This window comes from Dama dama, chromosome 21 (genome assembly GCF_033118175.1).
Source record: "Dama dama isolate Ldn47 chromosome 21, ASM3311817v1, whole genome shotgun sequence".
NCBI classification, from domain to species: domain Eukaryota; kingdom Metazoa; phylum Chordata; class Mammalia; order Artiodactyla; family Cervidae; genus Dama; species Dama dama.
In genome coordinates this window covers 69,042,632-69,069,043 of record NC_083701.1, presented here as the reverse complement: position 1 = coordinate 69,069,043, position 26,412 = coordinate 69,042,632, and the positions used below count along the sequence as shown (strand labels likewise).

The 26,412-nt window shown below is 36.7% G+C and overlaps 1 protein-coding gene across 6 annotated transcripts in view; it reads right to left on the bottom strand.

Moving 5' to 3' along the window:
- The window catches only part of TRIQK (triple QxxK/R motif containing), a 101,907-nt gene that overhangs the window by 62,337 nt on the left and 13,158 nt on the right, over positions 1-26,412 (bottom strand). For 4 of the 6 annotated variants that reach the window (XM_061123804.1, XM_061123805.1, XM_061123802.1 and 1 more), the window contains exon 2: positions 16,252-16,406. The exons of 1 other annotated variant lie outside the window; for it this stretch is intronic. The gene's annotated coding sequence lies outside the window, so the exon portion shown is untranslated. Of the gene's footprint in view, positions 1-1,805; positions 1,827-16,251; positions 16,407-26,412 lie in introns of those variants that run through there. One more of the 6 variants, XM_061123807.1, reaches the window with a different exon arrangement.

Below are 26,412 nucleotides of genomic sequence, written 5' to 3'. Positions count from 1 at the left end.
GATTTGAAAATGCCACGTTTCTAATGTTACTTGTCCAACTTTTCAAATTTTGCACATTATCACCCTATAAAACTTCTGTTTCACGTAAAGTTTGGTGAAATAAAGGGATTATCAGAAAGCTGATTTAGGATTATAAAGGAAGGGAATAAGCATCCGGTTAATGAATAAAAGTTACCAAGAACTGGTTAAGAGACACACTTATCAACCAGCTTCAGATGTGAAAGAAATATTCTGTCAACAGAAACCTAAAGTAGGGTGACTACACAATTTACCATCCCAAATCAGGGCACTTTTGAGGTCTCATGTCAATGAGGCCCTGTGACACCGGGTCAACAACTGTAAACCCGGGCCCGTTGGTATCACTCTAACCCCAACCATGAAGCATGCAAGAGCAACTCACAACACACTGTGGCTCAAATGGTTTGTCTTTCAAAAGGTGTAGCAGGGTGAAGGCTAGAATGGCACATCTTCTGGAATATTTACATTTCAGGAAACAGATGACTATTTTAGACAACATAAGCTGCAGATATGAGAATACCATGAGATCAGGCTGTGCCACAGGACAAACAGTTCTTATTTATGAAAACTCTCTCTTGGTGATATGTGGCACTTCTGAGCACAGCTGTCCCTCAGTACCCATGAAGAGATTAATTCTAGAATCCCCAAGGATGCCAAGATCTTTCACATTCAAGCCCCTTATATAAGATAATACAATACTTGCATAGAACCTATATAGGAGTAGTGTTAGTCACTCAGTCTTGTCTGACTCTGTGACCCCCTGGACTGCAGCCCACCAGGCTCCTCAGTCCACGGGATTCTCCAGGCAAGAATACTGGAGTGGGTTGCCATTTCCTTCTCCAGGGGATCTTCCCAATCCAGGGATCAAACCCAGGTCTCCCGCATTATAGACAGACGCTTTACCATCTGAGCCACCAGGGAAGCCCTTATAATACCTGATACAATGCAAATGCTATGAAACTAGTTGCCAGTATGCGGCAAGGTCAAGTTTTGCTTTTTGGAACTTTCTGGAGTTTTTTTCTCTTTTTGAACCATTTTGATCTATTGTTGGTTGAATCAGTGGACGCAGAACCCGAGGATATGGAAGGCCAACTGTACTTAGTATCGAAACTCCTAGGCATCAGTTTTAAGTCAGTACTCGCCTGATTTTCCACCTCCATCACCTTGATTTCTTGCTTACAACCATCATAAGCATTTTTTCCTCAGTCTGCTTGTTAATTTTTGGTGCCACCCACAGTACAGCTGGGCTTCAGTGGAGGCTCAGATGGTAAAGAATCTGCCTGCAATGCTGGAGAGCTGGGTTTGATCCCTGGGCCGGGAAGATCCCCTGGAGGAGGGCATGGCAACCCACTCCAGTATTCTTGCCTGGAGAATCTGCATGGACAGAGGAGCCTGGTGGGCTGCAGTCCATGAGGCTGCAAAGAATCAGACACGACTGAGCGACCAAGCACAGCATAGTACAACCATTCCATACGTGCTCTCCTTGGGTGCCCCATTCCTTCAAAGATGCATTTATATATCCCAAGGACCTATATCCCTGAACCCTGACCTAAGGGATCAATGCAAAGAAATAGAGGAAAACAGTAGAATGGGAAAGACTAGAGATCTCCTCAAGAAAACTGATGATATCAAGGGAATATTTCATGCAAGGATGGGCACAATAAAGGACAGAAACAGTAAGGACCTAACAGAAGCAGAAGAAAATAAGAGGTGACAAGAATACACAGAAGAACTATAAAAAAAATGGTTTTAATGACTCAGATAACCATGATGGTGTGGTCACTCACCTAGAGTTCTTCATGGAGTTGTTCAACTTCAGCTTCCTTGGCATTAGTGGTTGAGGCATAGACTTGCATTACTGTGATGTTGAATGGTTTTCCTTGGTACTGAACCAAGATCATTATGTTGATTTTGAGATTGCACCCAAGAACTGCATTTTGGACTCTTTTTTTGACCATGAGAGGGCTACTCCATTTATTCTAAGGAATTCTTGCCGACAGTAGTAGATATAATGGTCATCTGAATTAAATTTGTTCTTTACAGCATCGGACTTTACTTTCATCACCAGACATGCACAACTGGGTGTCATTTCTGCTTTGGCTTAGCCTCCTCATTCTTTCTGGAGCTATTTCTCCGCTCTTCTCCAGTAGCATACTGGAAACCTACCAACCTGGAATGCTCATCTTTTACTGTCATCTTTTTTTTTTGCCTTTTCATACTTTTCATAGGGCTCTCAAGGCAAGACAGTGGTTTGCCATTCCCTTCTCCAGTGGACAGTGTCTTCTCAGGCCCGGACGAGCAGGGACACGCCCTTCAGCTGTTCCAGGTAGCCGGAGGACATGCCCAGATACCGGCTGCCCCACTGCTGACCCTCTTGAGTGTGTAAACATTCACTGGTCTAGGAAAGGAAAGATACACACATCTGAGTGCAGAGTTCCAAGAATACCAAGGAGAGGTAAGAAAGCCTTCCTAAGTGAACATTGCAAAGAAATAGAGGAAAACAATAAAATGGGAAAGATCAGAGATCTCTTCAAGGAAATTAGAGATATCAAGGAAACAATTCATGCAAAGATGGGCATGATAAAGGACATAAATGTTATGGACCTAACAGAAGCAGAAGATATTAAGAAGAGGTGGCAGGAATACACAGACGAACTATACAGAAAACATCTTAATGATTCGGTTAACTACAATGGTGTGATCAGCCACCTAGAGCCAGACATACTGGAGTGAGAAATTAAGTGGGCTTTAGGAAGCATCACTCCAAACAAAGCTAGCAGAGGTGATGGAATTCCAGCCGAGCTATTTCAAGTCCTAAAAGATGATGCTGTGAAAGTGCTGCACTCAATATGCCAACAAATTTGGAAAAATCAGCAGTGGCCACAGGAATGGAAAATGTGTGTTTTCATTCCAATCCCAGAGAAGGACAATGCCAAAGAATATTCAAACTATCAGACTATTGCAGGTATTTTACATGCTAACAAGGTAATACTCAAAATCCTTCAAGCTAGACTTCAACAGTACATGAACCAAGAACTTCCAGATGTACCAGCTGGATTTAGAAATGGCAGAGGAAACAGATATTAAATTGCCAACATCTGCTGGATCATAGAAAAGGAAGAAAATTCCAGAAAAACATCTACTTCTGCTTCATTGACTATGCTAAAATCTTTGACTGTGTGGATCACAGCAAACTATGGAACACTCTTAAAGAGATGGGAACACCAGACCACCTTACCTGCCTCTTGAGAAACCTGTATGCAGGTCAATAAGGAACAGTCAGAACTGGACATGGAACAATGGACTGGTTCAAAATTGGGAAAGGAGTATGTCAAGTCTATATATTGTCAACCTGCTTATTTAACTTGCATGTAGAGTGCATCATGTGAAATTGCAGGCTGGATGAAGCACAAGCTGGAATCAAGATTGCTGGGAAAAATATCAATAACCTCAGATATGCATGACACCACCCTTATGGCAGAAAGTGAAGAGGAACTAAACAGCCTTTTGATGAAGGTGAATGAAGAAAGTGAACAAGCTGGCTTAACATTCCAAAAATGAAGATCATGGCATCCAGCCCCATCATTTCATGGCAAACAGACGAGGAAACAATGAAAACAGTGACAGACTTTGTTTTCTTGAGCTCTAAAATGTGGGTGGTGACTGGAGTCATGAAATTGAAAGATGCTTACTCCTTGGAAGAAAAGCTGTAACAAACATAGATGGCATATCAAAAAGCAGAGACCTTTGCCAACAAAAGTCTATATAATCAAAGCTACAGTTTTTCTAGTAGTCATGTATAGATGTGAGAGTTGGACCATAAAGAAGGCTGAGCACCGAAGAATTGATGCTTTAGAACTGTGGTGTTGGAGAAGACTCTTAAGAATCCCCTGGACTGCAAGGATATCAAACAAGTCAATAGAAAGGAAACCAACCCTGAATATTCATTGGGAGGACTGATGCTGAAGCTGAAGCTCCAACACTTTGGCCATCTGATGTGAAGAGCTGACTCATTTGAAAAGACCTTGATGCTGGGAATGATTGAAGGCAGAAGATGGGGTCGACAGAGGATGAGATGGTTGGATGGCATCACCGACTCAATGGACATGAGTTTGAGCAGAGTTCAGGAGATGGTGAAAGACCGGGAAGCCTGGCGCGCTGCAGTCCACACATAGGGTTGCAGAGCATTGGACACGAATGAGCAACTGAACAACAACAACCAAACCTTTACTGGCTACTGGGGGTTGGTCAACGTGCCACCCGGGGGCCTGAGCAAAGGCCCTGCTGGATTTTTTGACTGGAGCTGAATGATGTTGGAGGATGTCCAGGAGGCGTGGGGTCCCTGGCCTCCCTGTTGCTGCTGGCTATCCTGGAACTGATCCACCGCCCAGGAACCTCAAAAAGCAGAGGGCTCCCCAGCCTCACTGTTGAAAAGACATGTGAATATACCTCAACTTATGAATAAGAATGGCAGTGTTAAAGTCATGGAACCTACCTTAAATATATTAAAGGCAGGAGCTGAGTATAACTAGCTAGCATATCAGTTTATTTATTACAACAGAATCACAGAATCAGAAGAAACATCAGAGATTAAATACATCTGTTTGTTCTTAACCTGTTTACTTTAGAAAGTCCAACAAGCCTTATCAGAGAACCTGAATTCAACCCTACACTGATCCTACTAATAGCAAAAAATAATAACAAAATCTTTGTCTAAGAAGATCATGTAAATACTAATCTCAGATTCTGCTATTACAGTAATCATGTGAAAATAGACAATTGGCTTTTGTCTACATTGGTAAAGAATATTGACCTGGTTGAATACTCATATTTGAAAAGCAACACACTCACAAGATTAACACCTTTCAGCAAAACTTTAGGACTCAACTAACAAAGGATGTCCAAAGGAATGATATATCATTTTAATTATGCTTGATTAACTGCCCCAACTTTAAAAAAAAAAAAAAACACTATCTAAATTTCGAAAGGACTATCTGAGAACCCCAGCTGGTAAAGAATCCACCTGCAATACGGGAGACCTGGGTTCGATCCCTGGGTTGGGAAGATTCCCTGGAGAAGGGAAAAGCTACCCACTCCAATATTCTGGCTTGGAAAATTCTATGGACTGTATAGTCCATAGGGTCACAAAGAGTTGCACATGACTGAACGACTTTCACTTCACTTCACATCTGAGAACAAAGGAGGATATTCTATGCAAAAATTAAACTTCATAAACATTTAAGGAGTTCTAACTGTGACCTGCATCCTATCAAAGGCATATTTACATATTACAAATAATCCTTAAAGATTATTTAAAGACTCTTAAATATTCAAAGATTAAATTAAAGATTAAATTATTTAAAGACTTTAAAGACTCAACTTCTTTAAAGAAGTTGACCAGATGCAATCACCACACAACATTCTATGTTAGGCCCAACTTATGTATTTTCCCATATTCACTGTCTTCTGGAGGCTTAGTCACTTGCCCAATGAATAGCACCAGCAATTACCCACAACTAATCTAATAGTCCTGGCTGACGTGGCTTCCTCTGGGGGTGGGTGACGGTAAAGGTGAAGGTACAATTTCCAACACCACCTCCAAAGCTACAACAATACCTACACCTACATCGATAGGAAGCTTGGCTTCTCCTACCACTTCCAAATCCCAAGCCCCATAGCCCAAACACAATCTGAAAAGTACAAGAATAGAGCTTTGACCAATAAAAAATAAGTGACAGGAAGATGTTAGTAGATAGATTTCTTTCTCTTCCTCAATCCAACTAATTGGCTCTCTACAGCCAGCCTGGAGATGTCCCACATGACTAAATAAAAGTCTATATTTTCTCTTACACTGTGGCCAGTTCAGTAACCACCTTATATTTGTTTTTCCTCCTTATCTAGTTTTTTTTTTCTTCTATTTTTCACTCACTCTTGTCTCCCTAGTATTGCATCCAAGTTTAAGCTGCACCTCAGAATCTGTTGTCTGGGGAGCCTGTGGTAAAATATATAATTCATTACTCTATTTCTGCCCTATCAATTCCTAAATACAATATAGCTTTTTGCAATTAACTGTGTTTTCTCAAAACAGTTTTGAATGACCAAGAGAGACCAAGAATAACTCTCCATAGGAATTCATTAGCTGCTTTTTAAAAGTAGGAATCTCAATGTGTGGGTTCCTATGTCTCATCTGTTCTAAACACAGATAAGAAGAAAGTTATAATAATAGCAACAGACATGTAGAAAGTAGGATGTTAGATGTAAATACAAAAATGGAAGTAAGTAGAGAAAGAAAGAGCTGGTATTAACTGCAAAAATAATGAGGCAACCCTGGAGCACCCAGTAAATTAAAAATTACCCATACATTATACTGATAAGCAATGACTATATCAAATGTGATTGGTAGAATTCTAAGATTGCCTCCAATATGCAGTTCTTCGCAAATTTCTTCCTCACCTAGAGTGTGGGTAGAATCTGTAAATATGACAAAATATAATTCCTAAGATTATGTTACATTAACAGCGAAAGGGTTTCACACATTTAGTTAATGTTCTACATCAGTTGACTTTAAAATAAGGATGTCATCCAAGTGGTACTGACCTAATCATATGAGCATTTTAAATCATAGTCTAGAGGTCAAAGTAAGAGAAGTCAGAGAAATTCAAAGCAATTTTATGTATGAGAAATTCTCCATTGATGGAAAGGTCCATGTAGCATGAAATAAGGGTGACATGGAGGAGATCAGTCAACCAAGAAGGAAAGGAGGTCTTTAGTCCTACAACCATAAGAAATTAAATTCTGCCCACAACCTATAAGAACTTAGAAGTGGATTCTTTCACAGAGCCTTGAATGGCCTGGGTGGCATTCGATTTCAGGTTTGCAAGATCCCAAGCATAAAACCTATTCAGACCATGTTGGACTCCTGACCCACAAAATTGTGAGCTAATAAGAGATTGTTGTTGTAAGCCACTAAGTTTACAGTAATGTATTATGCATTTGTAGAAAACTAATACATATCTGGAAATGAATTAGCTAGTACCTAGTTTATTGAATCAGTTAAACATAGCTGTTGGTTATCATTAGTAATTATTTATTTGTGTGTGTGTTTTTGTTTTCTTTTTGTTTGTTTTGTTTTGTTTTTATGGCAGCACCACACAGCTTGCAAGTTCTTAATTCCCCAACCAGGAACTGGATCTGGTTCCCACAGTGAAAGCACTGAATCCTAACCATGACCAGGGAATTCTCACTCATTATTTTTAAAGACAAAAAAAGAAATGTGTCAAGTTTGTCAGATGCTCTCTAAGCTACATTCTTATTAGGAAATTAAATTGTCATTATACTCTACTAACACATCCTTTAAAGGTTTCTATTTTATAATCAGTTTTTATTCTTTATAAATTGGCATTACTACTTTGCAAGTTTTCTCTCTTTCCCACTGGTCAATTTTCAACAGTGTTAATTAAATCCTCCTTCACATAAGCTAACATTTTATCTCAGAATCAGGTCCTCTAGAAGAATATTTCAAAAAAAAAGAGGGTGATTATTGTAAGCAGTGTGCTATTTTTCCCATGAACTAATAGAATAATGATTGCTGATGTTCAAAATGAAAGGTTGCAAGCCTAAGAAATACGTAAATGCTTTTAAATTAAAAATTCAGTTATTTTAATATAATTTATAAATATATATTTATATCACTTTCCTTTATGCACTGTTACTCCTAATATGACTAAGCACAAATCTCCTTAAGCCATAACATATAATAAAATAATGTATTTTATTTCTGTCTTAGCCATTGATATTTGAACTAAATGTTATTCAGATGTCTATAGTACTAATTGAAAAAACATCCTTTCATCTTTCTTATTTTTATTATTTTCAAAGAATTTGAGAAACATACACTTTGGATCTTCTGGTTAAAGAAGTAGAAATGAATATAGACAACCTCAGGTTAATGATCTTTAAGTGCTCACTCACATGGCATCCATTGGGAACATGAGCAATAACAACAAAATCAGGAGTAGTGAGGTGCAAGACTTTTGTTTGCACAGTTTCACACCTCTTATAGAATCACTTGCTTTATTACATGGTGAGAGCACAGAGTAATAGAATACTAGCAAGTTTTACTGAATGTTTCAAGTCAATTTGTTTATTATGAGAATTCCATTTAAATTTTTACTAAACCCACACTAGGCAAACACTCATGCAAGGAAAAATGGCATTTATAAAATGAACTAACATACTAGAGTGAGTGGAATGATAGATGGGTTTAAAATTGGGAAAGGAATACATCAAGTCTGTATATTGTCATTCTGCTTATTTAACTTCTATGCAGAGCACATCATGTGAAAAGCTGGGCTGGATGAATCACAAATTGGAATCAAGATTGCCAGGAGAAATATCAACAACCTCAGATAGGCAGATGATACCATTTTAATCACAGAAAGCAAAGAGGAACTAAAGCTCCTTGATGAAGGTGAAAAAGGAGAGTGAAAAACCTTGCTTAAAACTCAACACTCAAAAAACTAAGATCCTGGCATCCAGTCCCATCACTTCATGGCAAACAGATAGAGAAAAGGTGGAAATACTAGCAGACTTTTATTTTCATGGGCTCTAAAATCACTATGGATGATGACTGAATCAATGGAATTGAAAGACGCTCGCTATGAGGAAGAAAAGCTATGACAAACCTGGACAGTACATTAAACTGACAATACCATATGGAAAACATTAGATAGCCAATGGAATTTTCTGTATGACTCAGGGAACTCAAACAGGGGCTCGTGACAATCTAGAAGGGTGAGATGGGGAGGGAGTTGGAAGGGAGGTTTAAGAGGGAGGGAACACTGGTGTGTACCTACGGCTGATTCTTGTTGATGTTTGACAGAAAACCACAAAATTCCATACAGCAATTATCCTTCAATTAAAAAATAAAGTGGCAAAAAAAAGGGAAAAAAAAAAAGCAGAGACATCACTTTACAGACAAAGATCCATAGAGTCAAAGCTATAGTTTTCCCAGTAGGCATGTATGAATATGAGAGTTGGACCATAAAGAAGGCCGAGCACCAAAAAATTGATGCTTTTGAACTGTGGTGCTGGAGAAGACTCTTGAGAGTCCCTTGGGCAGCAAGGAGATCAAATCAGTCAATTCTAAAGGAAATCAACACTGAATATTCATTGGAAGGACTGATGCTGAAGCTCTAATACTTTGGCCACCTGATGCAAAGAGCCAGCTCACTGGAAAAGACCTTGATGCTGGGAACGATGAAGGGAAGAATGAGATGGGGGCAACAGAAGCTGACATGGTTGGATGGAATCACTGACTCAGTGGACATGAGTTTGAGCACACTCAGGGAAATAGTAAAGGACAGGGAAGCTTGGCATGCTGCAACCCGTCAGGGTCACAAAGAGTCGGACATGACTGAGTGACTGAACAACTAGAGTGAATCCTTACACAAAGATAGGTAGAGGTGATACGCCAACAAATAGTCCATATATTCTTCACTTAGCACATTTAACTCTGGTTATCGTAGCACGGGAATCTCAGCGGGGTGACTGTGGCAACCCAGACGGGTGGAATGCGGGCTGGGCTGGGAGGGAGGTCCACGTGGCCGCGGGCACAAGTATGCTACAGCTGATGCATTCCTTGTGCAGAGGCACTAGGACGGCATTGTAAAGCAACTACACTCCAGTGAAAGAAAAGGAAAGGAACCAATCGAGAGTAAAAAAGAAAGAATAAAGGAAGAACAAAAGGAGGTGTGGAATAACCTGAACTGACACACATTCTATGCAATTAAAGACAGAAAGTGATTACTTAATGAATCAAAGATTGATATTTAAGGGGTTTATTCAGAAAACAGCCAGAGACTCCCTGGAAATAAACTGCTTGCTACTAGTAATGGTTGAAAGTGAAACTCGCTCAGTTGTGTCCAAATCTTTGTGACCCTATGGACTGTCCATGGAATTCTCCAGGCCAGAATATGGAGTGGGTAGCCTTTCCCTTCTCCAGGGGATCTTCCCAACCCAGGGATTGAACCCAGGTCTCCCGCATTGCAGACAGATTCCTTACCAGCTGAGCCATAAGAGAAGCCCAAGAATACTGGAGCGGGTAGCCTATTTCTTCTCCAGAGGATCTTCCTGATCCAACAATCAAACCGGGGTCTCCTGCATTACATGCGGATTCTTAACCAGCTAAGCTTTCAGAGAAGCCCACTAGTAATGGTTGGGCTTTTATAAATTTAAGAAATATGCTGGTGTTCATAATACTAAATCAAATAGATTAACTGTAAGTGTTGACAGACAAAAACTTTTTTTTTTAGACAAAAACTTTTAAATAAATGTTTTAGTTTTAATTATTGAAAAGGAAAAATATATACCTGACATAATCATAATTTACATAATATTTTATACTCAGGAAGTTATCTGTATGTAAACAGTGGGGCTTGCTCCAATTTGACAAGCAAGTTATGTAATTTATCTCCACTTATATTAATAATCACATTTATTCACAATAAATTAATATATCTAATGATAAAATATCCTTTATTATGGAAAACTGTATATGTAGGTACATAATCATAATACATATTAACAAAGATTATGTTTGTGTTTAAGTTTAGATATTCACCTAGACAGCATATTAAAAAGCAGAGACATTACTTTGCCAACAAAGGTCCATCTAGTCAAACCTATGGTTTTTCCAGTAGTCATGTATGGATGTGAGAGTTGGACTATAAAGAAAGCTGAGCATGGGCTGGCGCACTGGGAAGACCCAGAAGGATGGGATGGGGAGGGAGGTGGGAGGGGGGTTCAGGATGGGGAACACATGTAAATCCATGCCTGATTCATGTCAGTGTATGGCAAAAACCACTACAATACTGTAAAGCAATTAGCCTCCAACTAATAAAAATAAATGGAAAAACAAAAACAAAAAGAAAGCTAAGCACCAAAGAATTGATGCTTTTGACCTGTGGTGTTGGAGAAGAGTCTTGAGAGTCCCATGGACTGCAAGGAGATCCAATCAGTCCATCCTAAAGGAAGTCAGTCCTGAATATTCATTGGAAGGACTGATGCTGAAGCTGAAACTCCAATTCTTTGGCCACCTGATGCGAAGAACTGACTCATTTGAAAAGACCCTGATGCTGGGAAAGATTGAAGGCAGGAGGAGAAGGGGCTGACAGAGGATGAGATGGTTGGATGGCATCACCGACTCGATGGACATGAGTTTGTGTAAGCTCCGGGATTTGGTGATGGACAGAGAAGCCTGGAGTGCTGCAGTCCATGAGGTCACAAAGAGTCAGACACGACTAAGTGACTGAACTGAACTTAGATATTCATTCCAGCGTTATCATGTTCCCAAAGAGACAGTTCCATGTATTAAGTTTAGAGTATAAAATACAATTAATTTTGTATCATTGTATACAATTAATACAATGAAATTATAAAAGGAAATTGCTAAGATATATATGTTCAGAGCAATAGCAGCATTTACAACTGAAAATAGAGAAGCAAAGAATAGAATAAGAAAGAATATCACAACTTATAAAAAATAACATAACTATAAAAAAGGGACAGAAAACATTTATTTCCCAGTGAAAAATATACTCACTCTGGGAAGAAAGAAAATGACTAATATCAAAATGAAAAGTCAGAAAATAGTTTCACAATAAAGGCTAACTCAGTGAAAATCTACTACATTTCCTAGAATACTTTGATGATAGGAAAATGATGAGTAAATTATTTCCCAAGTGTGATGTATCTAGGAAATAGATTAGTGAAACAAAAAGAGTAATATCATCACAGCATACAAACAGAAAATTCACATATAGAAGCAAAAAAATCACAGTTTACATTGCATTCATGTTTAAAATCAAACATCACTTTTTCACATTCTGAAGATTCCTCCCCCCCACCCCAAATATGGAAAGAAAAACAAGCCAGGACTTTAATATTTTTTTTTTCAACCTGGAACAGCTGCAAAAAACAAATCTTGCTGGAGATAAGCTTGGTTATAAATATCAACATTCCCTTTAAATAAGGGAGTCCAGTTTTCATACCATCTGCCTCTTTCTAAAAGTTAAAAAGAAAAAAAAATGAAAATCGAAAACCAGGACATTCTCTTTCAAATTAGGCATTTAGAAATAAATGTCATAAAAAGGCTGTGAACTCTTCTGGGCCCCTGTCTTTAAACTTGCCCTTTTCGGTTCATTTTAGAAAATGGGATTTTATGAAAGTAAACAACTGAGTGCACTAATAAACTGCATGAAGCCATTAATAAAGAAAAAATATAATTTTTCAACTGTTCAACCCAGGAATTGAACCAGAGTCTCCTGCACTGCAGGCAGATTCTTTACCAGCTGAGCAGCTACCAGGGAAGCCCAAAGTAAAAAATAATTGTTCAACTTTTTCACATTATTGACCATAATCACAATCTCTGGCCCAAATTTCTCTTTGATGAATCATATTCCCTTACCGTTTATTTTTTAACTATAATACATTTGTCACTTGTGCTACCCTTTTCCAAAATTTTTTTATAACCTGTTCCAAAGACTTACATGTTATCTGTTTCAGTACAAAAGTCTAGTTACTACAGAACCAGACTTTCAATACAGGTTCTATCCTCTGCAAAAATCTCTCCTATGCCTCTCTCAACACAGTGGTGTTTTCATGCTTGAATTTCAAATTTACCTTAAAATCTCCCTTCATCTTTTGCCCTTAATTATTTTTCATTCTTTGTTAATGACCTTGTGATTGAACACTTCAATTTTTCACTGTACCACATTATTATATCTTCAATAATGAAGTTCATAAACCATATCCATTTTTTAACTCCTTAAAGCATTCACAAGAATAGATGCAAGACGATCTACCAAGCAGAGACATTTAGAGTGGTATAGTAGAGACATCTACATAAAAGAATATCCACTACAGTAATATGAGACCACTTGAGAGAAAATAGAGGAAAAAGAGAACAGAAAAAAATGGTATCTTGTATTTTAATGATAATGTCAATGTTTAGTCAATTCCCTGAATTACAGTGGTAGGATTCTGAAAAGCTACTAAAAACAACACACCTAGGGAGCCTGGGGATAATTCATTCTCATTTTCACATTTATTCTTCCCTTCCTCTTTTTTTCTATACACACATAAACACGCCCCTATATACTGCAAACAAAAAGAAGATTGAATCTTTAATCATGAGCATTTATAGCTATTTTGATGCTAAAATGCACTTAAATGTGTCCTTCATAGGAAAAACATGTCCTAAGACTTCTCACTGTCATTCTGTTTAAGCCACAGACCACCTGGGTCTGTAATTATAGAAAATAAAGTTCTTTTACAAATGACATTTAATTGCTTTCTTGGAATGCTGCATCTTCAGTATATAAGAAGTGAGGAGAGAAGAGATTTCTTCAAAGTCATGGTCAATAATATTTAAAATAAATAACCATATTATAGCAATCAATATTTCATTTCTTCATGATTTGACGCAAGCATGACAAAATATGAACAATTAGATGATCAGTGTTGCAACAGGAAAGTTATTTTACCTTAGACCTATCAATTGTTACTTTTAAAAGGTTAAAAAGCTCTTTTCATATTAGTCCATTTTTTATTTTATGATTTCCCTTCAGTAGAATGTTTGTACAATTGTTTGTATACTAAAAAAATCTCAAATAAATTAGAACACTGGATACTCAGTACATTCTTGAACAGATATTTTCCAGAACTATTACGCTAACTTAAAACATCCACATTTTATGCTTAATTATTATAAACTTGATTTTAAAAGCTTTGAATTTTAAAATATTACTATAAGTTCTCTTTTATAAGGAGATAAGTCTGATAAAGTATGGGTTAACTCTTCCTTGCTTTCACTTATTTCCTTTCTGGTTCTGTCACTTTTTAGTTGTTTACTAAGCTAAGCTCATTTACCATTTTTCAAATCAGTACAGTGAGAACTCCTATCTCATGTGGCTGCTGTAAGTGTTAAATTAAACTGCTAGTTCATTTAAAGTACTGAACATGGTGCTCCCCACACAGTGCGAGCTGGATAAATGTTGTCAGCATCATTCCATCACACTGACTTAATCACTTACTCACTGTGGAGTCACCATACACTCCAAATAAGCCTTTTAAAAGAAAAAACTAATCTGAACTTGAAGACCTTACATTCATGTAAAAAGTCACTCAGATATATAAAGAAAAAAAAAGAAAAGGATGGTCTCATAATATCTATGTGTAACTCAATTACATATAAATAGTACCCTTTCTGCTATCATGTGGTCTCCTAACCATCTTCTATCATCAGCTAATTGGCTTCAGCAAAAGTATCTTTGGATAATTCAAAACAGCAAATTATATATACGGTCTTCTTCTTAATGTGTTGAAAACTTTGGATGAATAGATTATCACTTATATGCTTGCAGTTTATGTACATAAGGAGCATTCTAAAATACTTTCTAAAATGGAAGGCTTCTGAACAACAACAAAAATCTTGAACACTGGTCCCATTTTTTAAACTAACAATTTAATCTTTGTCAGAAATCTCAATTTATTCTCCAGTCTAAGAAAAGAATCCACTCAGTTCAACACTTGCACTAATTCTGTTATTCCTTGCTCAGGAGTTCAGGAGTTGTAAACCCTTGATGCTATTTCTAAGTCTATATATCACAATTTCTCTTATATTCACACTTGCATTAGGTAGGTCAGTATGGTTCTTTTTACTAGAGCGGTGGTAATCAGACATTAGATAAAACTGGTTCCATCAATGATCAAAACTTGAATATGCAGTATCAAATTTAGCATTCCAAATGTTAAAAATGACCCTAGCTCTAACATATAATGCTGAGTAGGGAATACAATTTTAGGATATCCTTTAAATTACAGTCCATTCCAATGTTTTCCAAAAAAACCCTTAAGAAAAATATAATAATATTCAAATCACTTCTCTATTTCTGAAAATTAACTTCACTACAACATACTATTTATTTCAAGGTCCATCATAAAAATGATTTTATAAAAGCACTTGATAACTACCTCACTAATTTTAGAAATTTTTCCCCTACTATTGGGTCTTTATTATTTTAACCAAAATTTGGGAGCAGGGAAGAGATTATATATCATGGACCCTTTTAATGAAAATACACAAAATTCACTGAACTCTGAACAATTTAAAGAAAAAAAGCAATTGAACCTCTCAAAGCAATTTTTACAGTAAAATGTGTAACCTGATTTTGTACAAGTACAGAACACTGCCCAGCAACCTCTCAGTCCCAAATTGATCTCATCTCCTGTTTGATTCAGTAGCAACTCCAGGTTGTGTTTCTCCTGAAACACATCTTCATCTCAGTCTGGCCACATGAATTTGTTTCCCAAATCACAAAAATATAGATCTTTAGGTAAGGTCAACTGACTTTGCAAGTTCACTCTCACTCTCTCACACACACCAAAACACACATTTACACATACACCAAACAGACAAAAATTCGTATACGTGTGCTCAGATGCAAACACTGATCATGTCAGTACTTTGATCTGAGTGTAAGAAGTGTCCCATCTCCTGCAAGTATAAAAAGTGTCCTACTTCCTTTGTGCCCTGGAGTTTACACCACAAATATATGGGGAACCACTAAAGAGTTCTGATTAGAATGAGGGGTAGAAGAAGAGGGTAGAAGATAAGGTCACATATATAATAGGGGCCCATTTTCTTCCATTTTATGACAAATTTCTTCTCTCCACAAAATTTATGAGACATCAACGTACCAATTAATCAAGAAAGATTTAAAATAATGTTGAATAATAGATATTTTATTATCTTAATTTGTTCTATGAACTTAATCACTTATTATGCAGGAACACTGATTTTAACCAATGTATAATTCTCAAAATACAGTAATGTACCAAAATATCATAGTGTACCAAATATCAAGAGAGATCAAATATTTTAATGTGGCAACAAATTCTTATAGGCAATTAATAATAAATGATTTAACAAATTAATCAGATAAAGGTTTATAGTTTTATAGATCTCACTCTGTTTTTTTGGATTTGTCCAAAATCACAAAATAAATTCAAGTAAAAACATTTCCCCATCATAATCCTGCCTCCCATAAGAAAGAACAAATTCCAAACCCAAGTTCATTGCCAAAAGCAAACAAAAACAAGAAAAACAAAGTGAAAGAAAACAAACCACAAGTCAAAACACCTTTTGCCAAATGTTAAATCAAATAAACACACCTTGAGCTTTGTCCTTGAGGCTGCCAAGTCTGAACTCTGGAGAGCTGCCAAGAGGTGAGATGTTTCCAAAGGCAAGATCTCTACTGAGGAAGCTGTGCTCTCATTCCTGGCAAATTCAATTCCACCAATAATAATATTCTGACAGCTTTTTCTTACTGGAATTCAAATAGAGTATATGGATATATTAAATGGATGATCTCCAGGTCCTTAGTGTATGCAAAATAAAATCACTGTAGTAGCATTTTCCATGTTGTAGTTCATGGTTTGCTAACTCTATTATATGTTCATTCAAATTAAGTTTCTATGCCAATATATACTTGAAAAACACTGCGTTCTATTCCCCCTTTACACAAGATACAATTTCATTAAAAGGCTCTGAGAAGTCCTGTAACAGAAAAGCCTACTGAAATTTATTTGAACCGAGGTGTCCCAAACTTATTTAAGTAAACACCCTCTTTCACTAGTAATCAACAGTAACATTACTTCTGCAGATCACACTTTAAGAATGATTCATTGTATAGTGATTGTCTGTAAAGCAGTAAGAGATGTTTCCACTATATTTTAGACTTAAATATGAATATAGAGACTGATTTGAATTTTATTTTCCATTAGTGCAATTTATAGAGTTGATCTATAAATATAATTATATTTATTCAACCATAATTTGTTACATGCATGTTACTTTCTAAGCCAAATTTTCATTAAAAAGTAAGAAGAAAATAAAAAATGTATGGTTTATTCATTTTGTTCAAAAAAATATTTACTAAATATTTACTATGTTCCAGGAACTGAACTTTTATCTAGCTTTATGTTCCAATTGTTCTCACATAAATAAGAATGTCAAATTTAAGTGGTTCCAAACTGCTATATAATAATAATAAGCAGCTCAAAATGTAACTATAAGTATTTGAGAATACAATTTTTACTAATTATAGTCACATAATTAAAAATATCTTGCAGAGGTGGCCAAGATGATGGAGTAGGAAGACCATGAGCACACCTCCTCCCAAACAGATACACTAAAATTACACCTACTTACAGAACAATTCTCCATGAAAACAACATTAAGACTAGCATATAGAATCTTCTACAACTAAACACATAAAGAAGGGAAAACAAGGAGATGAATATGAGAGGGAGAGATGCCATATAGTCAGAATCCACTTCCCCAAGTTGTCAAACCACAAATGAAAATAATATCAAAATCTTAAGAGTTCCTCCCCAAGGACTAAGCGGTCTGAGCCCCACACTAAGCTCCCTAGCCTGGGGGTCCTGCACCAGGAAGACAAACCCTCAGAACACTTGGCTTTGAAAACCAGAAAGTCTTGTGTTTGGGAAAACCAGAGAGCTACAGGAAATAGACTCTCTGCTCTCAAAGGGCATGCCCAAAACCTCACAAGCTTTGCCTCCCAGCACAGAGGCAACAGTCTGAGAGGAGCCTGGTCAGATCCACTTGCTGACCTCAGAGAGCCTCCCAGAGAGGCAGGAAGCAACTGGGACTCCCCAAAGGGACAGAGAATCTGGCAACAAGCGTTTCTGGGAGCTCATTCTATGGCAATAACGTCAGCATTGTCAATTCTCATTTTGGATTCTTGCCTCAAGCCATTAGTGGGACAGCAACAGGCCCATACCTCCCTGGAATGTGTAGCTGCTGCTGCTGCTGCTAAGTCGCTTCAGTCATGCCCGGCTCTGTGCGACCCCATAGACAGCAGCCCACCAGGCTCCCCACCCAAAGACTTGGCTCCTTTGTCTAGCAATAAGTACCAACCGAGTATCCCCCCGGACCATGCAGACAGTCATGTTAGGACCCAGCCCCACCCAACAACAGGTGGGAAGCAGTCCTGTTTCCCCAGGCTGTACAACCAACTGCACGGGAAGCTCATTCTACCCCTAGGTCTACAGCCAACATACAACACATGACTTCACAGTCAGCCAGGCTGGGGCCAGCCTCGCCTACCAGCACAAACACGGCAGTTGGCCCTGCCACAACAGACAGCACGTGCAGTCCATGTAGGGGACACTCTCAGAACATGTGGTTCTGGTGACCAGAGTAGAGGACGCCACTGGGCCACCCAAGAGGTCTATTACACAAGGCCACTTCAAGAATAAGAAATGTAACTGACCGACCTAATAAAGCCAAATAAACACAGAGAACTGGGCAAAGTGAGGTGACAGAGAAATATGTCTTAAATGAAGGAACAGGTCATATCTCAGAAAAAGACCCAAACAAAGGTGACATAAGCAATCTACCCAATAAAGAGTTCAAGGTAATAATCATAAAGATGCTCATCAAATTCAGGAGACTGGATGAATACAGTGTGAATTTCAACAAAGAACTAGAAAATATAAAGAAGACCCAAATGGAGAAAAAATTACAATAACTGCAATAAAAAATTTACTAGCAGAAATCAATAGTAAACTAGATACAGAGGAACAGATAAGCCATCTGGAAGATAGACCAGTGGAAATTAACCAAGCTGAATGGAAAAGAAAAAAAAAGAATTAAAAAAAAATTAGGATAGTTTAACAGTTCTCTTGGACAATATCAAGGAAACTAACATCCACATTATAGGAGTCTCAGAAGAAAGACAGGAAGGAACAGAAATAATACCTGAAAATGTCTCTAACCAGGGGAAGGAAGCAGACATCCAAGTCCAGGAAGCACAGAGATTCCAAAACAAGATGAACACAAAAAGGTTCATTCCAAAACACTTTATAAATAAAATGGCAAAAATTAAAGATAACAAGAGGATATTAAAAGCAGTTAGTTAAAAGCAACAAGTTATACAAAGGAGCTTTGCTAAGGCTATTAAAAGCAGCAAGTTAAGTTTGAGGAAACTCCCATATCAGCTGATTTTTAGCAGAAACTCTGCAGATGAGAAAGTAGTGGCATAATATATATAATGATGAAAGGGAAAAACCTACAACCAAAAATACTTTCCCTGACACGGCTTTTATTCAGATTTCTTAGCAAAACCAAAAGTTTTACAGACAAGCAAAAGCTGAATTCAACACCACCAAACTCAGTCTAAAAGATATATTAAAGGGACTCCTCTAAGAAGAAAAGGCCACATTAGAAATATGAAAACTATGAAATGCAAAAAAAAATCTCGCTGATAAAGGTAAACATACAGCAAAGGCAATAAATCACCTACTTATAAAACTAGTAGGAATATTAAAAGACAAAAGTAGTAAAATCATCTATATCCACAATAAATAGTTAAGGGACACAAAAATATAAACATCAAATGTAGCAGTGGGGGAATAAAAATATAAGGTGGTCAGAATGCCTTCAAACTAAATAGATCATAAACTTAAAATAATCACACACACACACACACACACATACACATATGTGTATACATACATACATAGGTTGTTATATATGAACCACACAGTAACCACAAATCAAAAACCTAAAATACACACACAAAACTGCAAAAAAAGAGAATCTAAACAACACCAAAATAGTCATCGAATCAAAGTGGAAGGAAAAGAACAAAGAAAGAATAAAGAGCTACAGAAAAAAACCCAAAAGCAACTAATCAAGTGACAATAAGTACATACCTATCAAATAATTACTTTAAGCTTAAATGAACTTAATGTTCCAATGAAAAGGCATTCAGTCACTGAATGGATTAAAAAATTAAGACCCATATATGTGCTTTTTACAAAAGATTCATTACATATCTAAAGACACACACAGACTCAATGTAAGGAAATGAAAAAAAGTGCTCATGAAAATTGAAACAAAAAAGGCTGGCATAGCATGGACAGATGAAATATTTTTAGAACAAAAACTATAACAACAGATGAAGAGTGTCATGACATAATGATAATGGGATCAATCCAACAAGAGAATATAATAATTGTAAATATAAATGCATACAGTATGGGAGTACCTAAATGAAGCAAATATTAGCCAATATAAAAGGAGAAACACAGTAATACAATAGTAGTAAAGGATTTTACCACCACATTTACATCAATGGACAAATCATCTAGACAGAAAATTAATGAGCAAACACTGGCCTTAAATGGCATATTAGAGCAGATGGAATTAGTAGATACACATGAAATATTCCATCTCAAAATATCACAATACATAATTTTTTCAAGTGCACATGGGACATTCTCCATGATAGATCACATGCTAGGCCACAAAATACACCTTAATAAATTTAAGAAGACTGAAAATATATCAAGCAGTTTTTTCTTACCAAAATGCTATGAGACCAGAAATCAATTACAAGAAGAAAAAAAAAAAAAAAAACTACAGAAAATGCAAACACGTGGAAGCTAAACAATATGCTAGTTAAACAACCAAAAGAGGAACAGACCAAAATTAAATGAAGTAAAAAAACACCTGGAGATAAGTGAAAATTAAAGCACAACAACCCAAAATCTTTGAAATGCAGAAAAATTAGTTCTAAGATGGAAATTTACAGTGATAAGAGCCTGTTTTGTTTCAGGAAACAAAAAATATGAAATAAACAATCTGATCTTACACCTAAAAGAATAGAAAATAAAGAACTAACAAAATCCAAAGTTACTAGAAGGAAAGAAATAAAAGATACCAGAACAGAAATAAACAGAGACAAAAAAGGCGTGAGAGGGAGCGAGGGAAAAGTTCAGTCAAGCTAAGAGTTGGTTTTTGGAAAAGACACACAAAACAGATGACTGTCTAGCCAGACTCATCAAGAAAGACAGAGAGGGCTCAAAACATTAAATCAAAATGAAAAAGGAGACATTACACCTGATACCACAGTTGGCCCATAAGAGATTACTATAAGCTATTACGTGCCAATAAAAGGCTCATAAGAGATTACCACAAGCCATTATGTGCCAACAAAATGGAAAACCTAGAAGAAATGGATCAATTTCTAAAGATATAGCATTTCCCAAGACTGACTCAGGAAGCATTAGAAAATATGAAGAGGAAAAATTAAGAGTAATAAAATTTAATCAGTAATTATTAAAAAATTAATACTCTCAACAAAGTCCAGGCATAGATGGCATCATAGAATTTTACCAAACATTTAAAGAGTAAACATCTATTCTTCTCAAACTAATCCAAAAATTGAAGAGGAAGGACCATTTCTAAACTCATTCTATAAGGCCAACAGCACATTGAATACCAAACCAAAAAAAGAGACCACAAAGAAAATCATAGGCCAATAACACTAATAAACTTATATGCAAAAATCCTCAACAAAATATTAACAAATCAAATCAAATATTTAATATAATCAACAGATGTAGAAAAGAGTTTAATAGATTTCAATATCTGTTTATGATAAAAACTCTCAACAAAGTGAGTATAGATGGAATGTACCTCAACATAATAAAGACCATGTAAAACAAACCCATAGCCAACATTACACTCAATGGTGAAAAGAAGAAAGCATTTCCTCTAAGATCAGTAACAATATAAGGATACCCACACTTGCCACTTTTATTCAACATAGGATTAAAAGTCATATACACAGCAATCGAACAAGAAAAAGAAATGAGAAATCCAAACTGGAAAAGAGGAGACAAAATTCACGATTTAGAGATGACATGAATATATATACGTGTGTGCATACTATATATATGCATATATATGTAAAATACGTATACACTATATAATTTATGCTGTGCTGTGCTTAGTTGCTCAGTCACGTCCGACTCTTTGCAACCCCATGGACTGCAGCCCTCCAGGCTCCTCTGACCATGGGGATTCTCCAGGCAAGAATACTGGAGTGGACTGTCATGTCCTCCTCCAGTGGATCTTCCCAACCAAGGGATCAAACCCCGGTCTCCCACATTGCAGGCAGATTCTTTACATTCAAACCACCAAGAAAGCCCAAGAATACTGGATTGGGTATTCCTTCTCCAAAGGATCTTCCTGAACCAGGATTTGAACAGGAGTCTCTTGCATTGCAGGTGGATTCTTTACCAGCTGAGCTACCAGGGAAACCCATATAATTTATATACATATACAAATATATAGAAAATTCTAAAGATATAACCACAAAACTGTTAGGACTCCATGGTTAGGACTCCTCAATGAATGCAAAATGGTAATATATATAAATTGTTGCATTTCTATACACTAGCAATGAACTATCAGAGAAATTAAGAAAACAATTCCATCTATAATTGCATTAAAAAGAATAAAATACCTAGAAATAAATCTAACCAAGGATGCAAAAGACCTGTACTCAGAAAACTATGACACTGATGAAAGAAACTGAAGCCACACAAATAATTGAAAAATATACTGCACTCATGGACTGAAAGATTATCGTTAAAATGTTCCTATTATTCAAGGAAATCAATAGACTTAAGCAATTCCCATCAAATCCCAAAGGGTTATTTACCAAACCAGAACAAATAACTATAAAATTTGTATGAAAACACAAAAAGACCCTGAAGAGTCAAAGCAATATTGAGAAAGAAGAGCAAAGATGGAGACATCTACCTCCCTTACTTCAAACTACACTACAAAGCTACGGTAATCAAAACAGTATGATAGTGGCACAAAAAGACAGAAAACAATGGAATAGAACTGAGTCCAGAAAGAAACGTACACTTTCATGATCAATTAATCTACAAAAAAGGAAGTAAGACTATGAAATAGGGAAAAGACAACCTCTTCAATAAATGGTGTTGGGTAAACTGGACGGTTACATGTGAATGACTCATGTTGCACTACTTTTTCACATAATATACAAAAATAAACTGAATGGATTAAAGACTTAAATGTAAGCCATGAAACCATAAAACTCCTAGAAGAAAACATAATATGCTCTTTAACATTAGTCTCAGCAATATTTTTTTGGATCTGCCGCCCCAGGCATGGAAGATAGAAGCAAAAATAAACAAATAGGACTACACTAAATGAGAAAGCTTTTGCACAGTTAAAGAAACTATGGCAAAATGAAAATGCTGCCCACTGAATGGGAGAAGATATTTGCAAATGACAGATCTGATACAGAGTCAATATTCAAAGTATAACAAAGATGCATACAACTCAGCTTTTACAAAAAAAAAACACCCAAATACAAAATGCACAAAAGACTTGAACAGACATTTTTCCAATGATATATAGATGGCCAACAGGCATACTAAAAGATGCTCAAAATCATTAATCATCAGGGAGACGAGATATTAGTTCATACTTGTCAGAATGGTTATGATCAAAAAGACAAAAATTAACAAGGGTTGGCAAGAATGTAGAGAAAAAGGAACAGAGGGAACTGTTGCTGAGAATGTAAGTTGGTATAGCCACTATGAAAACAGAATGGAGGTTCCTAAAAGAATTACAAATAGAACTACTATATAATCTATTAATTCTATTTCCTGGTATTTTTCTGAAGGGTATAAACACTAATTCAAAAAGACATTGGATCACAGTTCAGAAAAACACCTTCTACTTCTATGACTTCTATGACTTCTACTTCTACTGACTATGCTAAAGCCTTTGACTGTTGGATCACAACAAACTATGGAAAATTCTTCAACATATGGGAATTCTAGATCACCTTACTTGTCTGCTAAGAAGCCTATATGCAGGGCAAGAAGCAACAGTTAGAACCAGAAATGGAACAATGAACTGGTTTAAAATTGGGAAAGAGTAGGTAAAGGCTATATATTGTCACCCTGCTTATTTAACTTATAGGCAGTGTACATCATGCAAAATGTCAGGCTGGATGACTTACAAGTTGGAATTAAGATTGCTGGGAGAAATATCAACAACCTCACATACACAGATGATATCACTCTAAGTGCAGACAGTGAAGAAGAAAAAAAAAAGCCTCTTGACGAGGGTGAAAGAGGACAGTGAAAAAGCTGGCTTAGAACTCAACATTCAGAAAATGAAGATCATGGCATCTGGTCCCAGGACATCACGGCAAATAGGTGGGAAAAAAGTAGAAATAGTGAAAGATTTTTATTTTGGGGGTCTCCAAAATCACTGTGGACAGTAACTGCACCCATGTAATTAAAAGATGCTTGCTCCTTGGAAGGAAAGCAATGACAAACCTAGACAGCATATTAAAAAGTAGAGACATTACTTTGCTGACAAAGCTTCGTGTAGTCAAGGCTATAGTTTTTCCAGTATTGTGCTGGAGAAGACTCTTGAGAGTCCCTTGGACAGCAAGTAGATCAAACCAGTCAATCCTAAAGGAAATCAGTCCTGAGTATTCACTGGAAGGACTGCTACTGAAGCTCAAGCTCCAATACCTTGGCCACCTGATGCAAAGACCCAACTCACCGGAAAAGATCCTGATGCCAGGAAAGACTGAAGGTAGGAGAAGGGGGCAACAGAGGATGAGATGGTTGGGCTGGCATCATTGACTCAACAGATGTATTTGAGCAAACTCTGGGGGACAGTGAAGGACAGGGAAGCCTGGCATGCTGCAGTTCATAGAACTGCAAAAAGCCAAACACGACTTACAGACTGAACAATAAGAAGAAGGATGGCTATACCAAAAGACAAACAATAAGGAATATTGATGTGGATGTGGAGAAACTAGAACCTTCATATATTGCTGGTAGGAAAGCAAAATGGTGCAGCCATTTGGGAAAGCAGTTTGGCAGCTCCTCAAAGCCTAAACAGAAAGGCCATGTGACCTAGAAATTCCATTTCCAGGTATACATGTGACAGAAATGAAAATATGGTCACATAAAAATGTGTACACAAATGTAAATAGAAGCATTATCCCTATAGCCAGAAAGTGAAAACAATCCATGATGAATAGGTAAACAAAATGTGGTATAACCATACAATTCAATATTAATTCAACATAAAAAGAAGTAATGAAATATTGATACATGGTACAACATGGATGAACTTTGAAAACTTTATGCTAAGTGAAAGAAGTCATTTACAAAAAGTCCAATTAATGCATCATTCCTGTTTGCTCTCTTTATATATAATATTCAGAATGAGAAAATCTACAGGGACAGAAAATAGATTGATAAATGGTTACTTAGGCTGGCAGCTCAGCTGGTAAAGAATCTGCCTGCAATGCAGGAGACCCCAGTTCAATTCCTGGGTAGAGAAGATCCTTGGGAGAAGGGATATGCTACCCAATCCTGTATTCTGGACTTCCCTGGTGACTCAGCCAGTAAAGAATCTGCCCGCAAAGCATCAGACCTTGGTTCAACCTCTGGGTTGGGAAGATCCCCTGGAGTAAGGAACAGCTACCCAATCCAGTAGTCTGGCCTGGAAAATTCAATAGACTATACAGTCCATGGGGTCACAAAGAGTCAAACATAACTGAGCGACTTTCACTTTCACTTTTCATGGCTGAAGGTGACAGCAGAAGAAATGGGGAATGACTAATAAAGGGTACTTTTCGAGGTGATAAATATATTCTAAAATTAGATAGTGATGATCATACACCTCACTCTGAATATGCTAAAACCACTGAATGGTACAGCTTAAAATCATAAATTTTATGACTGTGAATTATATCTCAATGAAGCTGTTATTAAAGGAATCATAATAATATAGATCTGTAGTCTTTATCTAAAATGCTTGGGCTAGGTGTCTTGGAGACTACAGAAAGGAACTATGTGTCATAGCTACTATAATTATATAACACGCATGGGGGCAGCATAGCAATACTTCACAGCAAAATCTTATCAATACTGACACTGACTAAAAAAATAAGTACTATATAAGTCTTCCCCTGTCACTTCAAGGCTGGTTTGCATCAAATGAATTTGTGAAAATCTTGGGAAAAATAATTTTTCAAAACTTTGGATTTTGAAAATGTGAATAATGGGTGTTGAACCCTTCTAATGATGATGATGAACATTATAATAATAAAAATATCAGCAGTTTCCATTTATTGTGTTAATCATGTCACATACATTATCAAAAATTCTCATAATATTCCTGTGGGATAAATACAATAAAACCCAACTGGGAAAATCAGGGTTTCTAATTATTAAGTGAGTTTTTCAAGCATGCACAGTTAACAAAGAAAAGGTAGAGAACTGAACTCAAATCTATCTAATCAAAGAACTCACTCACTTTCCTTTACAAGGAACAGCTGTGTTCAGATCATTTATCTGAGATATAGATTTTACATCTGTAAAATGGAGAAAAGACATTGGGGGATTGTTTGTATATCTCCCTCAAGGAAGAACCATTATAAATAGAAT